The sequence below is a fragment of the Porites lutea genome, chromosome 9, assembly GCF_958299795.1.
Source record: "Porites lutea chromosome 9, jaPorLute2.1, whole genome shotgun sequence".
NCBI classification, from domain to species: domain Eukaryota; kingdom Metazoa; phylum Cnidaria; class Anthozoa; order Scleractinia; family Poritidae; genus Porites; species Porites lutea.
In genome coordinates, this window is record NC_133209.1 from 21,687,861 (window position 1) to 21,702,823 (window position 14,963).

The following is a 14,963-nucleotide window of genomic DNA, read 5'->3' on the forward strand; positions in this document are numbered from 1 at the left end:
CCAAAAAAAAACAAGTTGACACAAAACTCTGTCTTCTTCAGCTGTCAAAGTAAACAAGATTCAAGATGCTGCATAAATCTTCCGCATGAACTCACCTGTCAAATATTGACCAATCAGAGCATAAAAATTGGACGTAGAGCGTGACCAACGCTTGACCATGGTGAGAAAAGTCAGAACCAACTGTCTTCCCTACCTGTAATAGCTGGCTGACTTTTCGCGTCCGAAAACTTGAGCCTGCGATCATTTGAAAACCATTAACTTGTCAGCGGATAACTTCATAAAAATACTTGATCTCGATGGGGTCGACACCTGAGCCCGGGATACGGTCAAGTGATCAGGTCAGTGATCAAATCTGGTCAGCGGATATCCTGTTTTAACAGCTGTCAGTTGATCATAACATTGATGTGCAACATGTGTGCATTATTAGTTTTCCTGTGCTCCCAAACTAGCTAGAAAGTATGAGATTGAACATTGGTTGCCCTGTGGTGCGGACGGACTGGCGATGTACGGTTACGTGATTACCAAATTTTCTGGGATGGGTAGATTTACTTAGCTATGGGGCTCCGCTCGCGCCCGTGGAGCTCCGCTATAATAGACGTAAGCAAGAATTTACCTTATAGACCCCCTTGAGTCTAGCAATAAGTTTTGCGCGCAAAGTAAAATGAACTCCATAATAAGAGTAAAGTTGAATAGATATGCTCTCAAGACATTAAAAAAACCTCTCATTTCTTAGATTTTAAGGTGGCTTAACTGGAGGTTTATTTGGGGGGAAATGAGTGCCAAGTTTGACCATTAATTAACCACAACGCCATTAATAGGTGAAATAAAGCGTTGAATTTTTTTCAAAACTTTATTCTTAAGGATTTATTTTCGTTATAGATGGCCCTCAATTTGCGCTAATCAATTTGACGCATTGTTTGTTTTGTTTTCATTCATAGATATTGTGTTCAACTTCCATATATGTTCGCGTGAACAGCTTTGAATATAGGGGCAATTGCGAATATGAAACTTGTTTTCCATATTATTTGAATAGTCTATTTATGTTTGTATTAGTTTGAGAAATGTGTTTTTATTTTTCATACTGACGTCTTCTTTGATGTTTCCTTGGTGTCATAATTTGGCAAAGGTCGACTAGTTTCTTTGCCTCATTTTGTCTTTGATTGTGGAAAATTCCTTGAAGTTACATTGGACGTTTTCACTTAAGATTTATAATTATTGCATATTTTTAGTTTATAAAATAACTAACTAAAGATAGTACGCGCGTTCTGATTGGTTAAAAACCTATGGTTTATTGTGCCGGTGAACTCATAGAAAACTTAAAGTTATTTAAAAAAAACAATAGACCACACTGTCTATGGGTTTACCGGCGTGATAAACTGGCACTTAGAATGTTGGGAGAGCACTCGAAAAGCTTGTAAATCACGAGCCGAAGGCCTGTCCTTCCAACATCGCGCTTGGGTTATCACGTCTGTAAACCCATAGAGACTGTGTTCTATTACTTAAATAAATTTTTAGTAGCTTAGTATTCTTTTGTTGTCGACGGCTAACAATAGAACACAAGGAAACGCCACAAAAGAAGAAGAAAAAGATGACCATCAAGAAGAAGAAAGGTGTCCACGTTGTGGTGTTTCTATTCATTGCTAAAAATTAACTTCATAAAAAAAATCACGTTTAAGCAATCTTATAGGTTTTATTGGGGTTTATCCACATAATATTGGCAAATGGGGCAAGTTCAGTGACCCAAATTTAACATTATAATCTTTTTCACGTTTTAAAACGGAAGGCATGCAAATTTTTGTGACTATTCTCACTGCGTACATAATTGACCCGTCATGTTGAGCCTGCGCGCTGGTGGCATGATGCATTGCGGCTCTTGGTTAGAATTGCTTGGGTTTTACCCACCTCTTGGCCAGTTCAATGTGACTTATAAGTTTCGCCCCTCCCACCTCCCCTTGTGGCGGTTGACGTCGCTTACCCTCATTATTCGGCATGCTTATTGTCCAAGCAGTCGCGGTTTTCTCCTATAACTTAGTTCCTCGTGTCGGGACAATAGGTTTGGAGTGCGAATGTTATATCATTGTATGTACCAAAAGCAGTCAATGATTACTGTGTAACCTAGCTTGCTTTTATTTTTTTTCTCCTTCAGTACAAGGCCCCTATGGCTTCCACCGGCCCGGGACACACGCTGCTTAAGAATTAATTGCCTCCTTATTTCTTATCTTACCTCCAAGCAAGTTCTAGTCAACACTTTTAGAGCGTCTTATTTCTTATCATAATGGCTCTTGATCACAGTAGATTAGGCCTGGAAAAAAATTCTTAAGAAGCAAATCTGGCAGAATTTTTTTCCGTTTGACAAGTTTGCTTTACAAAATCTTGCTAACAAATCTGGGGGCGTGTAAACCAACCTTTTATACTTTTTATACATCACATCTGAGGTAAAACATTACTATGAGGCCCTGTTTTTATCATACAGATCTCGGACAGAATGCAGTATTTCACAATTTTGAATTATAAATTGCACTTATTCAATACTCAGTACGATCGAAGCACGATTGGGCTTTTAGCGAAACCGTTAAAAAAAATTTTCAATGAATGAACGTTAATAAATTAAAAAGGGTTTGATACGCGCGGCATTTTGAGTATACTTCTGCAAGCGATGTTCATGAACGACTGAAAACATTAACGGCAAAGAGATTAAATTGCAAGAGAGACTACTAACAATCAATAAAAGAAATATAATTCGGTGAAAAATTTACAGAGACAACAATTTTCTTTCACGAAGACAAGTATTTAAGTGTCACTAAGAATCCTGAGTCTTTAACGTTTTTTTCTTTCTATTTGCGGTGAGAAAATATCGACTAAAGGCTTTTTAAAGTTCTCCAAGCTTAAATCAAATCTCAAACTATAGGTCAGATCATTATCTCAAATCTTAATTCAAACGTGCTTAAACTAGCCTCATAAACTGCGCTCGGCTTCATGAAATTAGATATATTAAAAAAACAAACACAAATACAATAATTACTCAGGCTGACCATTCGAGATGCAGCTCCTGGAAGCTATCAAGTATGGCCAGAATCGCTTCAGACTTTTCAATTAAGCAAGGTGAAAAACAAAAACGAATCGACGCCATCCGAAATCGAATTCCCGACCTAAGCACGTCACGTATTTCTCAACCAAAAACCCAATAAACAAACTAGCCATGAATAACAGAAGACTCTTGATAGCAGCTGAATTGCATTGCGTACATCCAGTAGAAAAAGACAGTTAAAGACATCACAAGTTGACACAAAACTCTGTCAGCTTCAGCTGTCAAAGTAAACAAGTTTCAAGATTCTGGATAAATTTTCTGCATGAACTCGCCTGTCAAATTGTGACCAATCAGAGCGTAAAAATTGGACGTAGAGCGTGATCAATGCGTGACCATGGTGAGAAGAGTCAAAAGCAACTGTGTTCCTTGCCTGTAATAGCCTAGTTGACTGAATTTTTGCGTCCGAGGTCAGTTTGAAATCAAACTTTTAATCTGTGTGGCACTTAAACACAACATATTTTATACGAATTAAAAAAACTTGAGTCTGCGATCATTTCAAAACAAGTAACGTGTCAGCGGATAACTTCAAAAATACTCGACCTCGATGGGCTGACACCTGAGCCCGCGATACGGTCAGGAGATACTGGTCAGCAGATACCCTGTTTTGACAGCTGTCAATTGATCACAACATTGATGTGCACTATGTGTGCAATATCAGTTTTCCTATGCTCCCAAACGGGTAGAAAGAGTGAAATTAAACATTGGTTACCCTGTGGTGCGGACAGACGGGCGGTGTACGGTTAAGTGATTACCAAATTTTCTGGCATGGGTAGATTTACTTACCCATAGTGCTCCGCTGGCGCGCTACGCGCGCGGAGCTCCGTTATTAAGACCTATCCACTGAATATTTTACCATGCGCAACAATAGCTAGCATTTTTGCATATTTCAAATGTATTATTAGCTACTGCTGTTCACGTGAAAATGAAACTTGGAGACAATACCTTGAATAATGAGAGGCTTTCACTTGAAATGATGAAACTTCCGATAAAGAATTAACGAAGTGTAGCCCTTATTTTACTGCCTTACAATATACAATAATCTTGAAACTAAAAGGTTATATAAAAGCTATAGAGCGCTTTAAACTTTATTCGCTATTTGTTAAAGAAGACAAAGATGTTTTCAAAACCGCTAACAAGAGCGCTTTGATACATACTTATCAAATCCTTCTTTCTAGCAAACGGCTGGAGCTATCTGTATGATCTTTCCACACGTTTTTAAAAAGATTGAAACTACTATGAGGTGAAATTGCATGTCAAAAGCACTTCATTTTCTACAGATAACTGCCAAACATTAATATTGTCCATTTTTAACTGTTTTTGCGTTCGAGGTACGAGAAGGCAACCCCTAACTTGTGTTGCGTTTTCTGTGCATTATCGGGTGTCCTGTGCAATTAATAAGGGAGATTTTTTCGAGAATGCATTTTCGTCGTCAACACACACGTGTCTCGCTTTGAGGCGCTTGCTTACGATTTGCCTCACTTTGACGCACTAACTCACGTGGTGATTTTTGTGTCCGCGGCGTTCATCTTTCAAAGGTTTGCTGAGGTCTAATATTCTGTCTTCTTTAAAAAGTTTGCTGAATCTTCGTAAACCGTAAGGGTTGCAACGACATCGGAGTTGTCATAGCAACGAAATGACGCTATTTCTTTACTTGCAGCAATATATCTCGGCACTGGGAACAGTTCCTCCAAAATCGTATGGAATTCTGCGCTCTTTCCTCAGATGTCATTTCGCTAGAAATCCAGTGGTGGTGTGGCGATAAATTTCAAAATTGTTGAATAAAACTGTTTTCTCAGGTTACCTCCATAAGAGAATCTGACAACATACTTCTTTTTCAACCTGGTCGATTTTTTTAGTATGGGAACTATTTCACCGTGCCTCCCTCAAAGTTCAAGTTCAAGTTCATGCATATTTATTCACACTTATTCAATTACAATACAACAACAATAAGAAAAAAGAAGTAAAAACAGAGCTAACTATACATTGAATTAAACGTAAAAAAGGAAAAAAATTGTGTAACAGCCAAAGGAGCCAAGCTTTCGAGTTGGCTACTAGCACTGAGCGTTACAAGTGGGTGGAGGTTATAAAGTACTTGTAAAAAACTACGATCTGCGTCACAAATCGTTGAAACAGAAACCGTTTTTCTTGATTTTTTTTTGTTTTTACTGTTCTAGATGTTAAGTCGGACTAATAATTACTTTTGATTGATGGATGATTTAAAGGCACATTCCCCCAAACCACTTCAGTGAAGAGGCGCTGCCTATTAGTACATCGGGATTGGACAAAGGTATATATTCCACGACCGAAGGGGAAGAAAAATTGCTCAAACATTTGGCAATGGAGACGACGTTTGATGATTTTGTACATATCAGAAAGATTTGTGGGGGGCTATCTTTGTCTTTTCTCTTACTTTAAACCCTTGTAGATGTAGGGGGGACGGGGGAGGGGGGGGCAAAAAGGTAAAGAATTTCCCGAACACCATGGTGAATCGTGTTACAGTCAAGCCACAGCCGAATAATGTCAACAAACTCAGCGATATTCACAAAAGATCTTAATAATTTAATTAGTCCTCTTGCGGGAAAATAATAGGACTAAGACATTTTCCACAAGGAAAGACTGATTTTAGCCGTTCCTCGGGTATTTGATTGAAGAGACTGAATGCCCGCCACCTAACCTTCATCATCGGATTTTCCCTCTCACCTACAACCGAGTTCATCTTTGACATCTTTACCTGTACAAAATACCGTAAAATTCCGAAAATAAGCCCCGGGGCTTATATTTTTTAAAGGCCCTTTTTAAGGGGCTTATTTTTGGAAGGGCTTATATTCGGAGGGGCTTATGTACGGAGGGAAATTTGCGTTTCAAAATCGATTGGGCTAGCTTGTGGTGAAAACGAAATTTACCATTTTTGCTTTGTCTTTGTCTTTTGTATTCGAGGGCAAATTCCAAGTACAAGTCCTCCGGGGGCTTATATTCGGAGGGGCACTATAACGGAGGGTTTTTTGCGTTACGATTTTGGGGACTTATATTTGGAGGGGCTCACACATGGAGGGACTTATTTTCGGAATTTTACGGTATCAGCGTACCTCCCTGGTCAGTATAAAAAATCGTGTCGGCTGTGCTTTTTCAGTTTACCAGTCAAGAAGCATCAAAAACTCATGCCATGGAATGATCTGCGCACACAACCGAAAATGGTTTTAACATGTGACGATAGGTTTTGCCCTTCCAAGCACAAATCGGGGAAATAAGCATTAAAAAAAGAAACCTAACTCTGCAACTCGCTTGGCTAGCGGGAAAGGAACTCGTCACTATTCCAAGGTACTAGGATCTGCTACAACTGGAAACAGGACAGGACTCAAACTTGGACTTCAACAGTTTAATCTTCAGCTCGTTAACGTAAATCATACATGCATGTGCAACCAAAATATATAAATCGAACAAGCATGTAAATCCGCAGTGTAAATCGAAGCACAGCGAAAACAGTGCACTATTTATACTAACCGATCAACTTATCGATCACAACATCACAAAACAAATGGAAAGAAGACTGACTAAAATCTGCTGAAGACCGAGACCAATTCTGGATAAATTCAGCTTTAAAGTTTATATGCTCAACTAAATGACTCTAAATTAAATGTCAGTCAAGCAAGTGAGTTTAGGAAATTTAAAAAGAAAGCTGTGTAAAATTAAAGAAATCGAGTTTCCTTTGCTCCGGATTCCTTCAAATGTCAAAACTAAAAAAACTAAAACGGTTTGTATTTGAAGAAGAGAAAGATCCAATTGTCCAGTAACTAAGCTGTATGATTATTCAGGAACTAAGTTTTCCTTTTTAAAAGTAAACATTGAGGTAAAATGTGTATAATTTAAGGGAACTAAAACAACTCAATGCAAATTCAATGTAAATAGGTCTTAGGCAACCGCGTGAGAAATTACAGTGTTTGTATGAGAATCTAATGTCGAATAATTTCCGTAAAACGGCTATTCTGAAAGAAATATGAACTGTAAACTAAAGCTACACAGCAAAGGATTTTACTATCAAATTTTGGGGGCCGTTACTGTGCTTAAATTTCTCCAGACGCTTGCTCCAGATTTTCCACATATTTGTCTGCAATTTTTTCCCGGGAAACGTTTAGAGGCAAATGTATAGGTTTAAAAAGTTCTAACGCATATAGCTGCATGTAACGATCTATAATTTTTTTTGAAGAATCGTTAGGAATGAAAATTTAGTTTACAATTCATATTTTTTTCAGAACAGCCGTTTTACCGAAATTTTTGGACATTAGATTCTCATACAAACACTGTAATTTCTCACGCGGTTGCCTGCTCGTCAAAAACCGTGATAAGGCCTATTACGGCTAAAACAACTTCAAAGGGAGAGAGAGATTTCTTCTTGGGCTGGAGCTGGAAAATTTGGAAGCGGATTAGAAGTTCGGCGAAAAAATGGCATTTTTGTTGCGAGTGGTCCAGGACCCTGCCACATCGCAATGACCAGCCTTGACTTCCTCTTATGAAGGGAGTTACAGTGGCCATAGTTACGCACCTGAATCTAAAAATCCATTGGAAAAACAAACAAACACCAAAGCACAGTGAAATACATGGCAGGTAAGTCTTTTTTATTCATTTCCAATCCCGGAACAAACGTTTAGATTCAACTCAGTTTTTGACGTTCGCAGATCTCAAAATCTCTTGTTTCCAATGGTCGCCTGCAAGACGAATCCGGCGTAGCTCAGCACGAAGGTCACTCATCAGCTATGGCAAGTAAATTAATTTACACCCTTTTCTCGTAACGTGAGCTTGGGCATCATGTGTTGGGCGCGACTAGCTGGCCATTGTTGTACCATACCCCTCTGAGAAATTTTCTTTGAACAAATATACTTTCGGGGAAATACATTTTAAAAGACAAGTATGTATTAAGTTGTCAAAGTAGAAGGATATGACATATTAAAAACCAACACACCAACGACTACTGGTGCATTAAATAGTATAACTAGAACAAACAAATAATGCGCTAAAAGGCAGATGTTTGAAAATTTTCCTTTTTAAGTACAGTCAGTTCAAAGGACTGGAATTGTGCAAAAGTGTCAACATAGAAATTGTGTGCCCCTGGCTTGTACAAAAAAATATCTAGTATACAGGTCTACGGTTCCTTTAGTGTTCATTAAAGTGACGGCGGTAAATGTTATCTTTTGATAGTGAAAAACCTCACCTCAAAGTAACGTAATTTTATACCAAGTCAACATGTCATTTGAAAACGAAGGAGTCAGTCTTTGTTAATTAAAAAAAAAAAAAAAAAAAAAAAGAGGGGCTGGAGGCTCGTTTTAGTTGCATTGAGGTTCATGTACACTTACGTAAAAACATTTGTTTAAGTATAATCTGGCGGTGGCTTTCCTTGTAACGGGATATCGGGTGGATAACCGACTGCGGGCAAATAAGTTTCTCTCACATTTAAGGTGATTCCCTACTAAAAGAACCTAACATAGATTGTAGATGAATCTTGGTACACTGATGTAACAAGTCAAGAAGATGATAAAAAGGTAATAAAAAGTGGGGGTTACCATGCTCGTTTTAACGTCACAATGCTGAAAAATACGGCTATTTTGGACCCTTTGACAAAAACCGCGCGCAGCCCAAAACTAGACAAAAAGGAAAGATTTTTTCAATGATGCATGTGGTATCGCACAGAATTTGACTTTAATGTATTGTTTATCCACTTACGTACTAGAAAAATGCCTTTTAATGCCCTTGTTTTTACTTGACGCTCCAAAGTAGAATTAAATTGGACACGCGCTATTCGACTCGTGATAGCTCAATCCGTACAAATTAGTCAAATTGGCAAAAAACTGAACATAGATTTGTGCCAATTCTTTTCTCACCGAAAGGAAGCACTGTCCTTATTAAAATCATGAAATAAAAAATAGGGGTCGCCGTACTCGTTTTTGCGGTAGAGCTGCAGAAAGTGCGCACCAAATGCATTTTCCTTGATTTTTGAGAGAGGACTGGGGCGAGTTTCAAAATAGAATGTATGCGAAAGGGGGAAGAAAGTATTAAAAATCCGTTTTTACAGAATTTACATCGAGATATCACATTTAGGACACAATGTGATAAAGAAAGCGTTTAAATGAAAATCAAAGTGAATAAGCACAAATTAAACATCCACTATCGAGGTTCTCCGTGAGGAAGTCGATCTCAGCAACACGCGTACTGCTTACGTTATGCACATTCCCACCACATTGAGTCTCACCTCGGCAAGAAACAACCGCAAGCAAAAATTGCAATAGCGTTTCTCTTCGGTCAACTTCATTTTAATAATGTTACTTCACATTTTACTTTTTTTTACGGAGGCCATCTTGTTATGCGCAGTAAGAGATGCGCAGTGCAAAGCCAGGGAATCACCTTAAGGCATCAAGAACAAAAATCTCCCTGGAAGTAGTTTTACCATTCAACAGCTGAAGAAAGGTAGAGGAAAATCTTTAACAACTGAGTTTAATTTAATTTTAGATTAGTCAAACAGACCACTGTTCCGGATGGATGTACGATAAGGTGTCTGATACTAATACACCTCTTGAAAGGGAAGGAAAGTTTACAACATCCAAAGTTCCCGATATTTGTTTCTAGCACAGAAGCAAGTTTATTGGCAGGTGAATATAGATGTTTTTACTAAGAAACCACTATTTTGCTCTTTTACTTTTTTTTCTGCGAGTTTTGACTTGTCGTTCTAAAAAAAAACATACCTGGTATGTTTTTTTTATGGCCTAAAGAATATATTATCGTTTCGGACCAAACTCTGCCTTTATAATTCGTTCATAATGTCTCATTTTCATTACTGTTCCTCCATATGGCATCACTGTTTAAAGTCTGATAGTAAAAAACTGGATAGGTTGCATGAACGGGCACTTCGTTACTTGTACAGTGATGAGTCTTCACAAACCAGCACTCTTTGTGATCGTGTTGGTCACAGCCTCGTGGATCGACGTATCCAGGACTTGTTAATTCCGAGAGCGTAGCGACTTTATAATCTTGTTGCACGCGAAGCGCGCGCGCAGTCTGCTAACCGCGCGCGGTCTTAGCCAGCTGCGAAATTCGAGGTTTTGCAAATAAATCTTTCTTTCTCTGAATATATGCTTGGTGTCCGACAATGACGTCATGAAGCATTTTACGTTTCCAGGAAACATAGACTTTGCCGCCGATGACCAAGGCGCATTTTCGTGTATTATTCATAAAAGGCTGTTGTGTTTTTTGTGAAACAATGTTTACCATCGTTGAATCACGAATAATTTCCCGCGTAAATGACACAGAACTGCAAGCACAGCAAGTAGTATCGGGTGTAAATCCTCGCCGAGGAAGATTTTCCATTGAAACTCCTCTGGAAAACGCCGATTAAAATTCATCGGCGAGCGGATCGAAGAAGTCAGCCGCGAAGCAGTGAGAACATCGCTTACTACAGCGAAGGGAACCTCGTAAACACAGCGACCACAAACGTGTACAGAGGCAGCGATAAAATACTACAACTACACTGTAAAGGAAACCAATGAAGAGACGGAACACCGACTGCCGACGCTTCCAAAGGCGACGAGACTGGATCAGGCAATGCTTAATGTTTACAGTCAAAATTATCTTCTTCGATGCAGCGATAGGCAGCAAGACTATGCACGTCAAGAAGTTTTGACTGGAAAATGGAATCCATTAATATCTGGACAAATTGTCAATTCATTTGGTCAGGGGAAGTGTACATTTGACTGTCAGTCTGGGAATTTAAAAAACTATGCCTCTGGCAACCTTGTCTCAACAAGCTCATGCATGTTGAGAATTGAAATACTGATCACTTTCAACGTTACTTGTATGTGGACATTTCATACAAATTCACTCTTGCATGAGTATTTGTTTCTCATGCATTTACACAAATCACCAGAAACACTTTCATAAATGATTTGGTATTTTTTACAGTGATAATTCAGTGCTAACGAGTGTACCGCACATTCAGTAATCATGAGTCATGATAACTTTCATAGTTCTCCTCAACTGCATCCTTAATGACATAGCTTGGGACCAGGCTCCGCGGTGGGAGAAAAAGGAAAAAACGGGGTCAAATACGAAAAATATCACAATGCTAAATGTAATTTCTATTTTAGTGTAAGTGATTATGTTTACACCTTACTGTTACAAAAAATTAGTTGTCAAGTGTGATTATGTACTACAACAAGTGCAAACACTCTCTTGCTGTAATTCACTTAACAATAAATATTTTTTCTCCAGTTACCAGCATTTACTTGTTATTTATCTCCTCCATTTCATCCACTCACTACTAATGACACACTTCACAAGTAATTATTATTACACATTAAAGATAGCAGGTGTTAGCTGCATATTCGCCTGCAGTTATTAACTATCACACCCTTTTTCTTTTAATATAATTACACATGCAGGAGGGTCAAATGGGGTGAACACGGGACCTATGAAACATTGGCTACCCTTCCTTAACAACACCAACCCCATTTAAATCCCAGAAAATCCTTTTTCTTAAAAGAGCACTGGGTTGAAATTTACTCCAACCAAAAGGCGATTAACTACATCTCACATTTCAATATTAGAACCAGTGTGGAAACTCGCCCTCCCAAACTACACAATTTACTCCAATTCTCTTCCCCCTTCCATCCCTGACATTTTATGGGCCTCCCCCCGAGCTTTGCGAGGTTCTGCGATACACATATTTTTAGTTATTGTATTTAAAGACAATTAACAATTATCCACCTAAATATCTGAGAGACCTATTTAGGTTAAGAGACAACATCAAAAACCTGAGAGGGGTTAACAAGCTGCAAGTACCGAAACCTAATACGACTAGTATTCGACTCGTGATGGCAAGAACTCAGTATATAAAGTACTTGGCGGCTATTACTGACTTGGAACAAGATTTCTGATACCTTAAGATCCCCAAGCACATTGTCAGCCTTTAAAAGAGCAGTCCGACAGCTAAGGTTTTAGCAAATTCTATGTAATATCTATGTTCTATTTAGTAATTGGGCTTTTTATTGTAAATAGCTATATCACATAAGTTTTAGGCTTTATACTGTAAATAAGTTTTTGTATTTCCCTTTCTTTCTCTATTATTTCATTTATTTGTTTTGTTTTCTTGGCTTTTTCCCCCCCTCGGTTTATTACATATTTTTGCTAGAGGTCTAACCAACCTCTTCAAACCCGAGATTAAATAAAGCTTCATTCTTTCATGGCCTCTTAGTAAAACGATGCTCCATGTTTATCAGTCCGGTATACGTTTTCGAAACTTTCACTTTAGTTAATATCTTAAGCATCTGGTTTAAACTTAAGCTGATTTTGCCAGTACCAGTTTTGTTGTTCGTAGTGTCCAATGCACTGATGAATTTGGGATTTTGTAGTTAGTACGTTATTAACAATTTTAGTGAAGGATCCTACGTAATTTACTGGCGCCGCCTCCCTTCAGAGAAACGCTCTTCTTTTCCTGTTCAATATAAGAAATGAAGCTTAATGTCATGGAGCTTTAGGGATAAAAGTTTGAAAGCTATTTACTTAATTTTCTAAACGAGGCCTTTTTATTATTATCATCATTTTCTTTGGATTTTTACAGAAGTATCTTCACTTGTTTCTTCTTCCGCGAAAGTGAGAGTTACCGATTTCGCTACTTTTCGAATTCGCTACGTCCTAGTTCGCAACGAATTCGCTACATATTACTTTCTGTAAACTACTAACAATATTCCCTTAATCGTTCTGGAAAATAGAATTGTGCCAATTTTACAAAATGAAACACTTGGGCATTATAATAAATGCGCCGAAAAAACTCAGCTACATTTTGTGTACCATCTCTCTTCAGTTCCCTTGGAATGGGTAGAGAGAATTATTGACAAGTGTTAACAATAAAGAAAGGTAAATAAGTACACGAGGGAGCAGTCTGGTTGATTACCTTAATTTATGAAATATACTAATCTTTTTTTTTTCTGCAAGCTCCCAAATAAGGCATAAAATCAGTTGGAAATGTTAATTAATGTTCAGTCATGGAGTGTCAGTACGTGCTCTGAATAAGGCATATTAAATTAGATAAGTTATGAAATTATTATTATGAAAACATCAGAAGATTATTACTATAGAAGTTATGATGCTGATGAACGTTATTGGAGAAAGTGTCAAATTCTTTGGGAAGTAAGGGACTGTGCAATAATTATCTGGAGGGGGGGGTTCTAAGATTAATAGGGGGGCCTGAACTTAAACCAAAGCGCAGATTAGGGGGGGGTAAGAGGTAATTTCTTAAACATTTGTAGGGGGGGTTAGAAGTTAAACTGAGAGGTCTGATCTCAATCCATGGACTCAAGATAATGTATATTACATGTAAACTAATCAAAATCAATTTTTGGAATCTTTTAAGAAATATTAATATTAACAGCTTTAAAACCTTGTACTAAAAATGAACAGTTTATCTCAACAATATTAAACATATATTCAAGAACTTGAGTTAAATCCCGAGTTGGTTTTGAGCAAGCACTTCCGCTTCCCCAACGAAGCATTTACAGGAAAGCAAGTCCCTCATGACTCGGCGCAGAACCAGGCAGAACGCACTAATGCTGCAATTGGAGAAGCTCTTACGATAGGAAGTCCGGTCGCCCCACCCAATGACCCTTTTCATGGGCTTCCTACTGCAGAATTGGAAAGAATGTGCTTGAAAGACATAGAACAACACTGCATTGCCTGGGAGGAAGCAAATACTTGGTCAATGGCCAACCAAATTGCACAGCGCATTCATGACGAATCGGGTCCTGGAAAGAATGACTTCCTGATCTCCCTTGCTAGCTACCATCCGGAGAGTCACATCCTGCTTCATCTCTCGAAGTACCTTCTTAAATGGAGGAAGGCTTCTCCAGAGCAACGACACAAAATATGCGGGAACGGAGTTTTTTCAAAGCTTCAAAAGATGAAAGATGCCCATGTGAAGCAAGGACAATACTACCTTGAGTACTTGAAGTTTTCATGTGACCCAACCTGCGATGAATGCGAGGAAGAAGGTTGGACAGGTGGCATTCCCATTACACGATCTCCATTGCCAGCCCTTGATCCGTCCTCGCCAGGAAAGTATCTCCCAGTTGATGAACTTCGTTTGGCTCCAAGCGAGGTTGACAGTATCCTTCCTAGTGTACAAGTGAAGAAGATGTTTGTTGAAAAGAAAGTGACCTCTTCTGATAACCAGGCCATACGGCAAGCATGCTTAAAGCTTAACATCGACGAAAGTTCTTGCAGAAGATATCTTCAGCACCTTGAATTCTTGGCTCTAAAAGCAGACAAAAGAAATCTGGAAAGAAACACCATTCCAGAAGATATTTGTTGGGAGAGCAGAGACGATGTTGAAAGACTGACTAACAAGCAACTTCGGCTCTATCTAAGGCAAGAAGGTCTAATGGTATCTGGAAACAAGGCACAATTAGTTGAGCGAATACTTAAGCATGCAGATGGTTCTGTAGCAAGAACATTTGATGAAGACATCGAAGATGATTATGAAAACATGCCCTCCAGTTCTCATGATGATACCTCAAGTGATTCTGAGGAGGAGTCAACCGAGTATGAAGGTGGTTCATCAGGCGACGATTATGTGGAGCGCAGCTTCCAAGTTTTATTTATTGATGATGCAGACATACCAGAAGTAGTGTAAAGGTAAAGAGGGATGTAGGGAGGATCGGAGGTTGGGGGGGGGGGGGGGGGGGGTTGAAAGTAATCTCCCCTCTAGACGGGGGTGGACAAGAAGTTATTTTAACTTTAATTCAGGGGGGGGGGGCAACTTTATTTTAAGGCCTACTTTGCTAATTTTAGAACCCCCCCTCCAGATAATTATTGCACAGTCCCTAAGTCTGTTTAAGAA